General features: G+C 49.5%; 1 long non-coding RNA gene across 1 annotated transcript in view; it reads right to left on the bottom strand.

The window, feature by feature from the left end:
- Positions 1–17935, bottom strand: part of LOC142202337 (uncharacterized) — a 652408-nt gene that overhangs the window by 134673 nt on the left and 499800 nt on the right. The window lies entirely within an intron of this gene.

Below are 17935 nucleotides of genomic sequence, written 5' to 3'. Positions count from 1 at the left end.
GACCAGAGGTCCAATATGCAATGCAAAAATAGAAAAAATATGGTCAGTAAATAGCTCACCGAACTTCTGTCCGATCCAACCGGTGCACGTCCCGTCCCCCGGACCTCTTGGGGTAATATGTAGACACTTTTAGAGGAAAAAAACCCAATACTGTCTGTGCTCCAGGGATCTTTAGTTTAAGACATAACCTTTATTCGGTCCATTGGTTAAAAATAGTACACATAGATGTGTTGATACAAAGTGCAAAAAAATTAGAAAGAAAAAATAGTGTTTAAAAAGGTCGCTCATGGCTTGAGTGACGTCCAGTATGTCATTGAAGATGGCCGACAACAGCAGGGAGTGCGCCGGAGCCAGAGACAGGTAAGTAACAGTGTATTTTTTATGTTTGTATCCTTCCCTGGGTCTCGTAAAAGATTTCAGAGTATAATAATTGTTCATATTTGTCCACAATGGGACATAATACTGTGTGCAGGGGCCACTATGGGGTATAATAGCTAGAGATGAGCGAACACTAAAATGTTCGAGGTTCGAAATTCGATTCGAACAGCCGCTCACTGTTCGAGTGTTCGAATGGGTTTCGAACCCCATTATAGTCTATGGGGAACATAAACTCGTTAAGGGGGAAACCCAAATCCGTGTCTGGAGGGTCACCAAGTCCACTATGACACCCCAGGAAATGATGCCAACACCTCTGGAATGACACTGGGACAGCAGGGGAAGCATGTCTGGGGGCATAAAAGTCACTTTATTTCATGGAAATCCCTGTCAGTTTGCGATTTTCGCAAGCTAACTTTTCCCCATAGAAATGCATTGGCCAGTGCTGATTGGCCAGAGTACGGAACTCGACCAATCAGCGCTGGCTCTGCTGGAGGAGGCGGAGTCTAAGATCGCTCCACACCAGTCTCCATTCAGGTCCGACCTTAGACTCCGCCTCCTCCGGCAGAGCCAGTGCTGATTGGCCGAAGGCTGGCCAATGCATTCCTATGCGAATGCAGAGACTTAGCAGTGCTGAGCCAGTTTTGCTCAACTACACATCTGATGCACACTCGGCACTGCTACATCAGATGTAGCAATCTGATGTAGCAGATCCGAGGGTGCACTAGAACCCCTGTGCAAACTCAGTTCACGCTAATAGAATGCATTGGCCAGCGCTGATTGGCCAGCGTACGGAACTTGACCAATCAGCGCTGGCTCTGCTAAAGGAGGCGGAGTCTAAGATCGCTCCACACCAGTCTCCATTCAGGTCCGACCTTAGACTCCGCCTCCTCCAGCAGAGCCAGCGCTGATTGGCCGAATTCCATACTCTGGCCAATCAGTGCTGGCCAATGCATTCTATTGGCGTGATGAAGCAGTGCTGAATGTGTATGTTTAGCTCACTACACCGGTGGAGTAGTTGAGCTAAGCACACAGATTCAGCTCTGCTTCAATCAGCGCTGGCCAATGCATTCTATTAGCTTGATGAAGCAGAGTGTGCACAAGGGTTCAAGCGGACCCTCGGCTCTGATGTAGCAGAGCCGAGGGTGCACAAGGGTTCAAGTGCACCCTCGGCTCTGCTACATCAGAGCCGAGGGTGCGCTTGAACCCTTGTGCACACTCTGCTTCATCACGCCAATAGAATGCATTGGCCAGCACTGATTGGCCAGAGTACGGAATTCGGCCAATCAGCGCTGGCCAATGCATCCCTATGGGAAAAAGTTTATCTCACAAAAATCACAATTACACCCCCGATAGAGCCCCAAAAAGTTATTTTTAATAATAGAGATGAGCGAACAGTGTTCTATCAAACTCATGTTCGATCGGATATTAGGCTGTTCGGCATGTTCGAATCGAATCGAACACCGCGTGGTAAAGTGCGCCATTACTCGATTCCCCTCCCACCTTCCCTGGCGCCTTTTTTGCTCCAATAACAGCGCAGGGTAGGTGGGACAGGAACTACGACACCGGTGACGTTGAGAAAAGTAGGCAAAACCCATTGGCTGCCAAAAACATGTGACCTCTAATTTAAAAGAACAGCGCCGCCCAGGTTCGCGTCATTCTGAGCTTGCAATTCACCGAGGACGGAGGTTTCCGTCCAGCTAGCTAGGGCTTAGATTCTGGGTAGGCAGGGACAGGCTAGGATAGGAAGGAGAAGACAACCACAACAGCTCTTGTAAGAGCTAAATTCCAGGGAGAAGCTTGTCAGTGTAACGTGGCACTGACGGGCTCAATCGCCGCAACCCAGCTTTCCCAGGATCCTGAATGGAATACACTGTCAGTGTATTCCCGTATACCCGATATATACCCCCGATACCCGTTCCAACGGTGTGCCCCCCCACCTTCACCCCAGAAATACCCTGCAAGTCCCCTAGCAATAGAATTGGGGCTATATACACCCACTATTTTTGCTACTGCCATATAGTGCCATTGTCTGACTGGGAATTCAAAGAATATATTGGGGTTATAAATACCCTCATTTCTTGCTACTGGTATATAGTCCCATTGTCTGACTGGGAATTCAAAGAATATATTGGGGTTACGTGCACCCACAATTTTTACTACTGGTATACAGTGCCAGTTTCTGACTGGGAATTCAAAGAATATATTGGGGTTACAAATACCCTCATTTCTTGCTACTGCCATATAGTGCCAGTTTCTGACTGGTAATTCAAAGAATATATTGGGGTTATGTGCACCCACAATTTTTACTACTGGTATACAGTGCCATTGTCTGACTGGGAATTCAAAGAATATATTGGGGTTACGTGCACCCACAATTTTTACTACTGGTATATAGTGCCATTGTCTGACTGGGAATTCAAAGAATATATTGGGGTTATAAATACCCTCATTTCTTGCTACTGCCATATAGTGCCAGTTTCTGACTGGGAATTCAAAGAATATATTGGGGTTACGTGCACCCACAATTTTTACTACTGGTATACAGTGCCATTGTCTGACTGGGAATTCAAAGAATATATTGGGGTTACGTGCACCCACAATTTTTACTACTGGTATACAGTGCCAGTTTCTGACTGGGAATTCAAAGAATATATTGGGGTTACAAATACCCTCATTTCTTGCTACTGCCATATAGTGCCAGTTTCTGACTGGTAATTCAAAGAATATATTGGGGTTACGTGCACCCACAATTTTTACTACTGGTATACAGTGCCAGTTTCTGACTGGGAATTCAAAGAATATATTGGGGTTATAAATACCCTCATTTCTTGCTACTGCCATATAGTGCCAGTTTCTGACTGGTAATTCAAAGAATATATTGGGGTTATAAATACCCTCATTTCTTGCTACTGGTATATAGTGCCATTGTCTGACTGGGAATTCAAAGAATATATTGGGGTTACGTGCACCCACAATTTTTGCTACTGGTATATAGTGCCAATTTCTAACTGGGAATTCAAAATGCGCAAGGCTCCCGGAAAGGGACGTGGACGAGGCCGTGGGCGAGGTCGGGGGAATGGTTCTGGGGAGCAAGGTAGCAGTGAAGCCACAGGGCGTCCCGTGCCTACTCCTGTGGGGCAGCAAGCATTGCGCCACTCCACAGTGCCAGGGTTGCTTGCCACATTAACTAAACTGCAGGGTACAAACCTTAGTAGGCCCGAGAACCAGGAACAGGTCTTGCAATGGCTGTCAGAGAACGCTTACAGCACATTGTCCAGCAGCCAGTCAGACTCTGCCTCCTCTCCTCCTATTACCCAACAGTCTTGTCCTCCTTCCTCCCAAAATTCCCAAGCTTCACAGAACAATAACCCCAACTCTCCCTGCTCCCCAGAGCTGTTCTCCGCTCCTTTCATTGTCCCTCAACCTGCCTCTCCACGTCACGATTCCACGAACCTAACAGAGGAGCATCTGTGTCCAGATGCTCAAACACTAGAGTCTCCTCCATCTCCGTTCGATTTGGTGGTGGATGACCAGCAACCCACCCTCATCGACGATGATGTGACGCAGTTGCCGTCAGGGCATCCAGTTGACTGGCGCATTGTGCGGGAGGACGAGATGAGACAGGAGTTGGAAGAGGAAGTGGTGGATGATGAGGACACTGACCCGACCTGGACAGGGGGGATGTCAAGCGGGGAAAGTAGTGTGGATGTTGAGGCAAGTGCAGCACCAAAAAGGGTAGCTAGAGGCAGAGGCAGAGGTCAGCAGCTTAGGCGAAGCCAGGCCACACCCGGAATCTCCCAAGATGTTCCAGTTCGTACCCAGCCCCGAAAAACTCCCACCTCGAGGGCACGTTTCTCGAAGGTGTGGAGTTTTTTCAAGGAATGCGCCGAGGACAGATATAGTGTTGTCTGCACAATTTGTCTCTCGAAATTGATTAGGGGCTCTGAGAAGAGCAACCTGTCCACCACTTCAATGCGCCGTCATTTGGAATCCAAGCACTGGAATCAGTGGCAGGCAGCAACGGCAGGACAAAGGCCGCCTGCCGTTCACGCCACTGCCACTGCCTCTGCCACTGCCTCTGCCACTGCCACTGCTGACTGTGCTGGCGATGCACTCCAGAGGACGAGCCAGGACACCACTTCATCTGCCTCCGCCACTTTGTTGACTTCTCCCTCATCCTCCCCTGTTCCTGTCTTATCTCCTTCTCCTGCACCATCAAAGGCACCATCAGGCGCTTCTTTACAACAACCCACCATCTCTCAGACATTGGAGCGGCGGCAGAAATACACTGCTAACCACCCACACGCGCAAGCCTTGAACGCCAACATCGCTAAACTGCTGGCCCAGGAGATGTTGGCGTTCCGGCTTGTTGAAACTCCCGCCTTCCTGGACCTGATGGCAACTGCGGCACCTCGCTATGCCGTCCCTAGCCGTCACTACTTCTCCCGGTGTGCCGTCCCCGCCTTGCACCAGCACGTGTCACTCAACATCAGGCGGGCCCTTAGTTCCGCGCTTTGCACAAAGGTCCACTTGACCACCGACGCGTGGACAAGTGCATGCGGACAGGGACGCTACATTTCACTGACGGCACACTGGGTGAATGTAGTTGAGGCTGGGACTGCTTCCCAAACTGGCCCGGTGTACCTCGTCTCCCCGCCTAACATTCCTGGCAGGGACACGAGAAGAACACCCCCCTCCTCCTCCTCCTCTACCGCCTCCTCCTCCGCCACCGCCTCCTCCTCCGCTGTTAGATTGACCCCAGCTACGAGTTGGAAACGTTGCAGCACTGGCGTTGGTAGACGTCAGCAGGCTGTGCTGAAGCTGATCAGCTTGGGGGACAGACAGCACACTGCCTCCGAGGTGAGGGATGCCCTCCTCGATGAGACGGCAATATGGTTTGAGCCGCTGCACCTGGGCCCAGGCATGGTCGTTTGTGATAACGGCCGGAACCTGGTAGCAGCTCTGGAGCTTGCCGGACTCCAACATGTTCCATGCCTGGCCCACGTCTTCAACCTAGTGGTGCAACGTTTCCTAAAGAGCTACCCCAATGTTCCAGAGCTACTGGTGAAAGTGCGGCGCATGTGCGCCCACTTTCGCAAGTCGACAGTAGCCGCTGCTAGCTTAAAATCTCTCCAGCAACGCCTGCATGTGCCACAACACCGGCTTTTGTGCGACGTCCCCACACGCTGGAACTCAACGTTTCAGATGTTGAATAGAGTGGTTGAGCAGCAGAGACCTTTGATGGAATACCAGCTACAAAACCCTAGGGTGCCACAAAGTCAGCTGCCTCAGTTTCTCATCCATGAGTGGCCATGGATGAGAGACCTTTGTGACATCCTACGGGTGTTTGAGGAGTCCACAAGGAGGGTGAGCTCTGAGGATGCGATGGTGAGCCTTACAATCCCGCTCTTGTGTGTTCTGAGAGAATCCCTGATTGACATCAGGGATAACTCAGATCACACAGAGGAGTCAGGGATAACATCCGATCCGTCACAGCTGGAGAGTAGGTCCACACATCTGTCCGCTTCATCGCGTTTAATGGAGGAGGAGGAGGAGGAGGAGGAGGAGGAGGAGGAAGAAGAGTTGTCCGATGATGTGATGGTGATACAGGAGGCTTCCGGGCAACTTCGAATCGTCCCATTGTTGCAGCGCGGATGGGTAGACATGGAGGATGAGGAGGAAATGGAGATTGAACTTTCCGGTGGGGCCAGAGGAGTCATGCCAACTAACACTGTGGCAGACATGGCTGAGTTCATGTTGGGGTGCTTTACAACCGACAAGCGTATTGTCAAAATCATGGAGGACAACCAGTACTGGATCTTTGCTATCCTTGACCCCCGGTATAAAAACAACATCTCGTCTTTTATTCCGGTAGAGGGGAGGGCCAATCGCATCAATGCTTGCCACAGGCAATTGGTGCAGAATATGATGGAGATGTTTCCAGCATGTGACGTTGGCGGCAGGGAGGACAGTTCCTCCAGTAGGCGACCAAGTTCTCACCGGTCCACACAAACGAGGGGCACACTGTCTAAGGTCTGGGACACCTTGATGGCACCCCCTCGCCAAAGTGCCGCCACAGAGGGTCCTAGTGTCACCAGGCGTGAGAAGTATAGGCGCATGTTGCGGGAATACCTTTCCGACCACAGCCCTGTCCTCTCCGAACCCTCTGCGCCCTACACGTATTGGGTGTCGAAGTTGGACCTGTGGCTTGAACTTGCCCTATATGCCTTGGAGGTGCTGTCCTGTCCTGCCGCCAGCGTCCTATCTGAGAGGGTGTTCAGTGCAGCCGGTGGCATCATCACTGACAAGCGCACCCGTCTGTCAGCTGAGAGTGCCGACCGGCTCACTTTGATAAAAATGAACCACCACTGGATAGAGCCTTCATTTTTGTGCCCACCTGTGTAAAGCACCCCAACATGAAACTCCATGTCTGTACTCAACCTCTCCAATTCCTCCGCATCCTCATACTCATCCACCATAAGCGTTGCACAATTCTGCTAATACTAGGCTCCCTCCAACATGATTTCCCCCAACTCTGCTGGTTAGAGGCTCCCTCCACCCTGATTTCCACCAACTCTGCTGGTTAGAGGCTCCCTCCACCCTGCTTTCCCACAACTCTGCTGGTTAGAGGCTCCCTCCACCATGAATTTGCCCAAACTGGGCTGGTTAGAGGCTCCCTCCACCATGAATTGGTCCAAACTGGGGTTTTTAGAGGCTCCCTCCACCATGAATTTGCCAAAACTGGGCTGGTTAGAGGCACCCTCCACCATGAATTGGTCCAAACTGGGGTTTTTAGAGGCTCCCTCCACCATGAATTTGCCCAAACTGGGCTGGTTAGAGGCTCCCTCCACCATGAATTGGTCCAAACTGGGCTGGTTAGAGGCTCCCTCCACCATGAATTGGTCCAAATTGGGGTTTTTAGAGGCTCCCTCCACCATGAATTGGTCCAAACTGGGCTGTTTAGAGGCTCCCTCCACCATGAATTGGTCCAAACTGGGTTTTTTAGAGGCTCCCTCCACCATGAATTGGTCCAAACTGGGGTTTTTAGAGGCTCCCTCCACCATGAATTGGTCCAAACTGGGGTTTTTAGAGGCTCCCTCCACCATGAATTTGCCCAAACTGGGCTGTTTAGAGGCTCCCTCCACCATGAATTGGTCCAAATTGGGGTTTTTAGAGGCTCCCTCCACCATGAATTGGTCCAAATTGGGGATTTTAGAAGCTCCCTCCACCATGAATTTGCCCAAACTGGGCTGGTTAGAGGCTCCCTCCACCATGAATTGGTCCAAACTGGGCTGGTTAGAGGCTCCCTCCACCATGAATTGGTCCAAATTGGGGTTTTTAGAGGCTCCCTCCACCATGAATTGGTCCAAACTGGGCTGTTTAGATTCTCCCTCCACCATGAATTGGTCCAAACTGGGGTTTTTAGAGGCTCCCTCCACCATGAATTGGTCCAAACTGGGTTTTTTATAGGCTCCCTCCACCATGAATTGGTGCAAACTGGGTTTTTTAGAGGCTCCCTCCACCATGAATTGGTCCAAACTGGGGTTTTTAGAGGCTCCCTCCACCATGAATTGGTCCAAACTGGGGTTTTTAGAGGCTCCCTCCACCATGAATTGGTCCAAACTGGGGTTTTTAGAGGCTCCCTCCACCATGAATTTGCCCAAACTGGGCTGTTTAGAGGCTCCCTCCAGCATGAATTGGTCCAAACTGAGGTTTTTAGAGGCTCCCTCCACCATGAATTGGTCCAAACTGGGGTTTTTAGAGGCTCCCTCCACCATGAATTGGTCCAAACTGGGGTTTTTAGAGGCTCCCTCCACCATGAATTGGTCCAAACTGGGCTGGTTAGAGGCTCCCTCCACCATGAATTTGCCCAAACTGGGCTGTTTAGAGGCTCCCTCCACCATGAATTGGTCCAAACTGGGCTGGTTAGAGGATCCCTCCACCATGAATTGGTCCAAACTGGGTTTTTTAGAGGTTCCCTCCACCATGAATTGGTCCAAACTGGGGTTTTTAGAGGCTCCCTCCACCATGAATTGGTCCAAACTGGGGTTTTTAGAGGCTCCCTCCATCATGAATTGGTCCAAACTGGGGTTTTTAGAGGCTCCCTCCACCATGAATTGGTCCAAACTGGGCTGGTTAGAGGCTCCCTCCACCATGAATTGGTCCAAACTGGGTTTTTAGAGGCTCCCTCCACCATGAATTGGTCCAAACTAGGGTTTTTAGAGGCTCCCTCCACCATGAATTTGCCCAAACTGGGCTGTTTAGAGGCTCCCTCCACCATGAATTGGTCCAAATTGGGGTTTTTAGAGGCTCCCTCCACCATGAATTTGCCCAAACTGGGCTGGTTAGAGGCTCCCTCCACCATGAATTGGTCCAAACTGGGCTGGTTAGAGGCTCCCTCCACCATGAATTGGTCCAAATTGGGGTTTTTAGAGGCTCCCTCCACCATGAATTGGTCCAAACTGGGCTGTTTAGAGGCTCCCTCCACCATAAATTGGTCCAAACTGGGGTTTTTAGAGGCTCCCTCCACCATGAATTGGTCCAAACTGGGCTGGTTAGAGGCTCCCTCCACCATGAATTGGTCCAAACTGGGGTTTTTAGAGGATCCCTCCACCATGAATTTGCCCAAACTGGGCTGTTTAGAGGCTCCCTCCACCATGAATTTGCCCAAACTGGGCTGGTTAGAGGCTCCCTCCACCATGAATTGGTCCAAACTGGGGTTTTTAGAGGCTCCCTCCACCATGAATTGGTCCAAACTTGGCTGTTTAGAGGCTCCCTCCACCATTAATTGGTCCAAACTGGGCTGGTTAGAGGCTCCCTCCACCATGAATTGGTCCAAACTGGGTTTTTTAGAGGCTCCCTCCACCATGAATTGGTCCAAACTGGGGTTTTTAGAGGCTCCCTCCACCATGAATTGGTCCAAACTGGGGTTTTTAGAGGCTCCCTCCACCATGAATTTGCCCAAACTGGGCTGTTTAGAGGCTCCCTCCACCATGAATTGGTCCAAACTGGGTTTTTTAGAGGCTCCCTCCACCATGAATTTGCCCAAACTGGGCTGGTTAGAGGCTCCCTCCACCATGAATTTGCCCAAACTGGGCTGTTTAGAGGCTCCCTCCACCATGAATTTGCCCACACTGGGCTGGTTAGAGGCTCCCTCCACCATGAATTGGTCCAAACTGGGGTTTTTAGAGGCTCCCTCCACCATGAATTGGTCCAAACTGGGGTTTTTAGAGGCTCCCTCCACCATGAATTTGCCCAAACTCTGCTGGTTAGAGGCTCCCTCCACCATGAATTGATCCAAATTGGGGTTTTTAGAGGCTCCCTCCACCATGAATTTGCCCAAACTGGGCTGGTTAGAGGCTCCCTCCACCATGAATTGGTCCAAATTGGGGTTTTTAGAGGCTTTCTCCACCATGAATTGGTCCAAACTGGGCTGTTTAGAGGCTCCCTCCACCATGAATTGGTCCAAACTGGGGTTTTTAGAGGCTCCCTCCACCATGAATTGGTCCAAACTGGGCTGGTTAGAGGCTCCCTCCACCATGAATTGGTCCAAACTGGGTTTTTTAGAGGCTCCCTCCACCATGAATTGGTCCAAACTGGGGTTTTTAGAGGCTCCCTCCACCATGAATTTGCCCAAACTGGGCTGTTTAGAGGCTCCCTCCACCATGAATTGGTCCAAATTGGGGTTTTTAGAGGCTCCCTCCACCATGAATTTGCCCAAACTGGGCTGGTTAGAGGCTCCCTCCACCATGAATTGGTCCAAACTGGGTTTTTTAGAGGCTCCCTCCACCATGAATTGGTCCAAACTGGGGTTTTTAGAGGCTCCCTCCACCATGAATTGGTCCAAACTGGGGTTTTTAGAGGCTCCCTCCACCATGAATTTGCCCAAACTGGGCTGTTTAGAGGCTCCCTCCACCATGAATTGGTCCAAACTGGGTTTTTTAGAGGCTCCCTCCACCATGAATTGGTCCAAACTGGGGTTTTTAGAGGCTCCCTCCACCATGAATTGGTCCAAACTGGGGTTTTTATAGGCTCCCTCCACCATGAATTTGCCCAAACTGGGCTGTTTAGAGGCTCCCTCCACCATGAATTGGTCCAAATTGGGGTTTTTAGAGGCTCCCTCCACCATGAATTCGTCCAAACTGGGGTTTTTAGAGGCTCCCTCCACCATGAATTTGCCCAAACTGGGCTGTTTAGAGGCTCCCTCCAGCATGAATTGGTCCAAACTGGGGTTTTTAGAGGCTCCCTCCACCATGAATTGGTCCAAACTGGGGTTTTTAGAGGCTCCCTCCACCATGAATTGGTCCAAACTGGGGTTTTTAGAGGCTCCCTCCACCATGAATTGGTCCAAACTGGGCTGGTTAGAGGCTCCCTCCACCATGAATTTGCCCAAACTGGGCTGTTTAGAGGCTCCCTCCACCATGAATTGGTCCAAACGGGGTTTTTTAGAGGCTCCCTCCACCATGAATTTGCCCAAACTGGGCTGGTTAGAGGCTCCCTCCACCATGAATTGGTCCAAACTGGGTTTTTTAGAGGCTCCCTCCACCATGAATTGGTCCAAACTGGGGTTTTTAGAGGCTCCCTCCACCATGAATTGGTCCAAACTGGGGTTTTTAGAGGCTCCCTCCACCATGAATTTGCCCAAACTGGGCTGTTTAGAGGCTCCCTCCACCATGAATTGGTCCAAACTGGGTTTTTTAGAGGCTCCCTCCACCATGAATTGGTCCAAACTGGGGTTTTTAGAGGCTCCCTCCACCATGAATTGGTCCAAACTGGGGTTTTTATAGGCTCCCTCCACCATGAATTTGCCCAAACTGGGCTGTTTAGAGGCTCCCTCCACCATGAATTGGTCCAAATTGGGGTTTTTAGAGGCTCCCTCCACCATGAATTCGTCCAAACTGGGGTTTTTAGAGGCTCCCTCCACCATGAATTTGCCCAAACTGGGCTGTTTAGAGGCTCCCTCCAGCATGAATTGGTCCAAACTGGGGTTTTTAGAGGCTCCCTCCACCATGAATTGGTCCAAACGGGGGTTTTTAGAGGCTCCCTCCACCATGAATTGGTCCAAACTGGGGTTTTTAGAGGCTCCCTCCACCATGAATTGGTCCAAACTGGGCTGGTTAGAGGCTCCCTCCACCATGAATTTGCCCAAACTGGGCTGTTTAGAGGCTCCCTCCACCATGAATTGGTCCAAACGGGGGTTTTTAGAGGCTCCCTCCACCATGAATTTGCCCAAACTGGGCTGGTTAGAGGCTCCCTCCACCATGAATTTGCCCAAACTGGGCTGTTTAGAGGCTCCCTCCACCATGAATTTGCCCACACTGGGCTGGTTAGAGGCTCCCTCCACCATGAATTGGTCCAAACTGGGGTTTTTAGAGGCTCCCTCCACCATGAATTGGTCCAAACTGGGGTTTTTAGAGGCTCCCTCCACCATGAATTTGCCCAAACTCTGCTGGTTAGAGGCTCCCTCCACCATGAATTGGTCCAAATTGGGGTTTTTAGAGGCTCCCTCCACCATGAATTTGCCCAAACTGGGCTGGTTAGAGGCTCCCTCCACCATGAATTGGTCCAAATTGGGGTTTTTAGAGGCTTTCTCCACCATGAATTGGTCCAAACTGGGCTGTTTAGAGGCTCCCTCCACCATGAATTGGTCCAAACTGGGGTTTTTAGAGGCTCCCTCCACCATGAATTGGTCCAAACTGGGCTGGTTAGAGGCTCCCTCCACCATGAATTGGTCCAAACTGGGTTTTTTAGAGGCTCCCTCCACCATGAATTGGTCCAAACTGGGGTTTTTAGAGGCTCCCTCCACCATGAATTTGCCCAAACTGGGCTGTTTAGAGGCTCCCTCCACCATGAATTGGTCCAAATTGGGGTTTTTAGAGGCTCCCTCCACCATGAATTTGCCCAAACTGGGCTGGTTAGAGGCTCCCTCCACCATGAATTGGTCCAAACTGGGCTGGTTAGAGGCTCCCTCCACCATGAATTGGTCCAAATTGGGGTTTTTAGAGGCTCCCTCCACCATGAATTGGTCCAAATTGGGGTTTTTAGAGGCTCCCTCCACCATGAATTGGTCCAAACTGGGCTGTTTAGAGGCTCCCTCCACCATGAATTGGTCCAAACTGGGGTTTTTAGAGGCTCCCTCCACCATGAATTGGTCCAAACTGGGCTGGTTAGAGGCTCCCTCCACCATGAATTGGTCCAAACTGGGTTTTTTAGAGGCTCCCTCCACCATGAATTGGTCCAAACTGGGGTTTTTAGAGGCTCCCTCCACCATGAATTGGTCCAAATTGGGGTTTTTAGAGGCTCCCTCCACCATGAATTGGTCCAAATTGGGGTTTTTAGAGGCTCCCTCCACCATGAATTGGTCCAAATTGGGGTTTTTAGAGGCTCCCTCCACCATGAATTGGTCCAAACTTGGCTGTTTAGAGGCTCCCTCCACCATTAATTGGTCCAAACTGGGCTGGTTAGAGGCTCCCTCCACCATGAATTGGTCCAAACTGGGTTTTTTAGAGGCTCCCTCCACCATGAATTGGTCCAAACTGGGGTTTTTAGAGGCTCCCTCCACCATGAATTGGTCCAAACTGGGGTTTTTAGAGGCTCCCTCCACCATGAATTGGTCCAAACTGGGGTTTTTAGAGGCTCCCTCCACCATGAATTGGTCCAAACTGGGCTGGTTAGAGGCTCCCTCCACCATGAATTTGCCCAAACTGGGCTGTTTAGAGGCTCCCTCCACCATGAATTGGTCCAAACGGGGGTTTTTAGAGGCTCCCTCCACCATGAATTTGCCCAAACTGGGCTGGTTAGAGGCTCCCTCGACCATGAATTTGCCCAAACTGGGCTGTTTAGAGGCTCCCTCCACCATGAATTTGCCCACACTGGGCTGGTTAGAGGCTCCCTCCACCATGAATTGGTCCAAACTGGGGTTTTTAGAGGCTCCCTCCACCATGAATTGGTCCAAACTGGGGTTTTTAGAGGCTCCCTCCACCATGAATTTGCCCAAACTGGGCTGGTTAGAGGCTCCCTCCACCATGAATTGGTCCAAATTGGGGTTTTTAGAGGCTCCCTCCACCATGAATTTGCCCAAACTGGGCTGGTTAGAGGCTCCCTCCACCATGAATTGGTCCAAATTGGGGTTTTTAGAGGCTTTCTCCACCATGTATTGGTCCAAACTGGGCTGTTTAGAGGCTCCCTCCACCATGAATTGGTCCAAACTGGGGTTTTTAGAGGCTCCCTCCACCATGAATTGGTCCAAACTGGGCTGGTTAGAGGCTCCCTCCACCATGAATTGGTCCAAACTGGGTTTTTTAGAGGCTCCCTCCACCATGAATTGGTCCAAACTGGGGTTTTTAGAGGCTCCCTCCACCATGAATTTGCCCAAACTGGGCTGTTTAGAGGCTCCCTCCACCATGAATTGGTCCAAATTGGGGTTTTTAGAGGCTCCCTCCACCATGAATTTGCCCAAACTGGGCTGGTTAGAGGCTCCCTCCACCATGAATTGGTCCAAACTGGGCTGGTTAGAGGCTCCCTCCACCATGAATTGGTCCAAATTGGGGTTTTTAGAGGCTCCCTCCACCATGAATTGGTCCAAACTGGGCTGTTTAGAGGCTCCCTCCACCATGAATTGGTCCAAACTGGGGTTTTTAGAGGCTCCCTCCACCATGAATTGGTCCAAACTGGGCTGGTTAGAGGCTCCCTCCACCATGAATTGGTCCAAACTGGGTTTTTTAGAGGCTCCCTCCACCATGAATTGGTCCAAACTGGGGTTTTTAGAGGCTCCCTCCACCATGAATTGGTCCAAACTGGGGGTTTTAGAGGCTCCCTCCACCATGAATTGGTCCAAACTGGGGTTTTTAGAGGCTCCCTCCACCATGAATTGGTCCAAACTGGGCTGGTTAGAGGCTCCCTCCACCATGAATTGGTCCAAACTGGGGTTTTTAGAGGCTCCCTCCACCATGAATTGGTCCAAACTGGGCTGGTTAGAGGCTCCCTCCACCATGAATTGGTCCAAACTAGGTTTTTTAGAGGCTCCCTCCACCATGAATTGGTCCAAACTGGGGTTTTTAGAGGCTCCCTCCACCATGAATTGGTCCAAATTGGGGTTTTTAAAGGCTCCCTCCACCATGAATTTGCCCAAACTGGGCTGGTTAGAGGCTCCCTCCACCATGAATTGGTCCAAACTGGGCTGGTTAGAGGCTCCCTCCACCATGAATTGGTCCAAATTGGGGTTTTTAGAGGCTCCCTCCACCATGAATTGGTCCAAACTGGGCTGTTTAGATTCTCCCTCCACCATGAATTGGTCCAAACTGGGGTTTTTAGAGGCTCCCTCCACCATGAATTGGTCCAAACTGGGCTGGTTAGAGGCTCCCTCCACCATGAATTGGTCCAAACTGGGTTTTTTAGAGGCTCCCTCCACCATGAATTGGTCCAAACTGGGGTTTTTAGAGGCTCCCTCCACCATGAATTGGTCCAAACTGGGGTTTTTAGAGGCACCCTCCACCATGAATTGGTCCAAACTGGGGTTTTTAGAGGCTCCCTCCACCATGAATTTGCCCAAACTGGGCTGTTTAGAGGCTCCCTCCACCATGAATTGGTCCAAACTGGGTTTTTTAGAGGCTCCCTCCACCATGAATTGGTCCAAACTGGGGTTTTTATAGGCTCCCTCCACCATGAATTTGCCCAAACTGGGCTGTTTAGAGGCTCCCTCCACCATGAATTGGTCCAAACTGGGTTTTTTAGAGGCTCCCTCCACCATGAATTGGTCCAAACTGGGGTTTTTAGAGGCTCCCTCCACCATGAATTGGTCCAAACTGGGGTTTTTATAGGCTCCCTCCACCATGAATTTGCCCAAACTGGGCTGTTTAGAGGCTCCCTCCACCATGAATTGGTCCAAATTGGGGTTTTTAGAGGCTCCCTCCACCATGAATTGGTCCAAACTGGGGTTTTTATAGGCTCCCTCCACCATGAATTTGCCCAAACTGGGCTGTTTAGAGGCTCCCTCCACCATGAATTGGTCCAAATTGGGGTTTTTAGAGGCTCCCTCCACCATGAATTGGTCCAAACTGGGGTTTTTAGAGGCTCCCTCCACCATGAATTTGCCCAAACTGGGCTGTTTAGAGGCTCCCTCCAGCATGAATTGGTCCAAACTGGGGTTTTTAGAGGCTCCCTCCACCATGAATTGGTCCAAACTGGGGTTTTTAGAGGCTCCCTCCACCATGAATTGGTCCAAACTGGGGTTTTTAGAGGCTCCCTCCACCATGAATTTGCCCAAACTCTGCTGGTTAGAGGCTCAATCCACCCTGATTTTCAAAACAAATGTTGGTGCCAACCTCAACTTACTGCAAGGGCCAAATTCACTGCTGGTGACAAGCTCTCCTCACTGCAAGTGCCAAATACACATGTTTCAAGGTGTTTTCCTACTGTCAGAGAGGTGGTATTGAGTGTGTAAAGTGTGTAGTTGTTAGGCTGTGATGTTGGGGTAATAGAGGGTCTTTGGTGTGTTAGATGCCCCCAGACATGCTTCCCCTGCTGTCCCAGTGTCATTCCAGAGGTGTTGGCATCATTTCCTGGGGTGTCATAGTGGACTTGGTGACCCTCCAGACACGGATTTGGGTTTCCCCCTTAACGAGTATATGTTCCCCATAGACTATAATGGGGTTCGAAACCCGTTCGAACACACGAACAGTGAGCGGCTGTTCGATTCGAATTTCGAACCTCGAACATTTTAGTGTTCGCTCATCTCTATTTAATAACATTCCCCCCTAAATAAAGGTTATCCCTAGCTATCCCTGCCTGTACAGCTATCCCTGTCTCTTAGTCACAAAGTTCACATTCTCATATGACCCGGATTTGAAATCCACTATTCGTCTAAAATGGAGGTCACCTGATTTGGGCAGCCAATGACTTTTTCCAATTTTTTTCAATGCCCCCGGTGTCGTAGTTCCTGTCCCACCTCCCCTGCGCTGTTATTGGTGCAAAAAAGGCGCCAGGGAAGGTGGGAGAGGAATCGAATTTTGGCGCACTTTACCACGCGGTGTTCGATTCGATTCGAACATGGCGAACACCCTGATAGCCGATCGAACATGTGTTCGATAGAACACTGTTCGCTCATCTCTAATAATAGCGCGTGCAGGAATGAGGGGGCAGGGGATGGGGTCGGTCGCGGTCTTTGGGAAGTAGGGGTTGGTCCGTCAGGGTCTTCGGTGGAGGTCAATCCAGGGGAGCATGTCAACAGTTCACCATTCCTAGTTACACCACTGCACATCACACATACAGAATGAGCTATTTTCATCTCAACCTACGCAAAGGACCTTAAAGCACAAGATCCTGCACCCCCATAGTCTTCTGGAGCCACTTGAGATCATAAATTAGTCGGCCAAGTAACACAGTTTTCTTCTAACCTCTCTGGGTCTGGTCTGTTCTGGGCCGGAATGATCAAGCCAAGTGTTGAGTTTTTTTCCATCTTTATATTCCACGACCCATAACTGTTTGGATTTTTCTGTCAAGGTAATCTTTTAAGAGCTATTTTATTGTTGAGCAAGTTGGAGCATTTGATGGCGCCATTTTGAGGGTACATAGCAAAATACCAAAATTCTACCATTGTCTTCTTCTGCTATAAATTGTGCCCTGTTCACTGGATGGCTCAAGTAATCTGTTACATGTATTCTGTGGATTGATACAATTACATCTATACCAAATTTGGCTTGTCTTTTTATACTACTTATATGAAAATAAAAATCCTCTTTTTTAGAATGTTTTTTTGGTATCTCAACTTTTCAAGACTCAAAACATTGTACCTGTGTTACTTTATTACATATATATATATATATATATATATATATATATATATATATATACAGTATATATATCTTACTATTTATTTTAATGAAAATGGATTTAATTTTGATTGATTTAAATACTCAATGATCAGTTTTTCCAATCTCGGGCATTACCTGCACCCACTTCCCATAGTCCTGGAGACCTCACAGGGTTTGATGTAGAATTAGGCCCTGTAGTGGGTACAAGTCACCCCACAGATCCTGTTATCAGTCATACAGAAGGGTTGGGTTGGCAGTAGCCCTACAATATAGTGTAATAGATCCATCTACAAATCCAACACATAGACTCCCCATATAATCCTGTGTTATGATATATTACAATATTATTCTTCCAGCTACATTACAGGTTATTGTTCGTTATCTGGAGGGACAAACCAATAATTGTCAACATTTCTATTTCTATGTTCCTCAATGGACCTGATCATCAGACACTCAGGAGAAAATGACGCGGCCCCTTGTCTGAGCTGTGACTGTATATTGTGTATATATACAGCTAGGTTTATTATCATCCATATTACATGTATATGTATTGTCCGTCCACTCTGTTACTCTGTATCACATGCAGAATAAGTTGTATCATATGTGTGTGACATTGTATTCATGAGACTTCTGGAATATTCTCATAAGTAGATTGAGGATAATTCCAGAGAAGGCAAATTCATTCTTACCCACTTTAGGTGACTTATATAGAAATATGAGAGCAGAACATGTAAGTACATTGTCAT

This window comes from Leptodactylus fuscus, chromosome 5 (genome assembly GCF_031893055.1).
Source record: "Leptodactylus fuscus isolate aLepFus1 chromosome 5, aLepFus1.hap2, whole genome shotgun sequence".
Taxonomy (NCBI): Eukaryota; Metazoa; Chordata; class Amphibia; order Anura; family Leptodactylidae; genus Leptodactylus; species Leptodactylus fuscus.
This window is presented reverse-complemented; position numbering and strand designations above follow the sequence as displayed.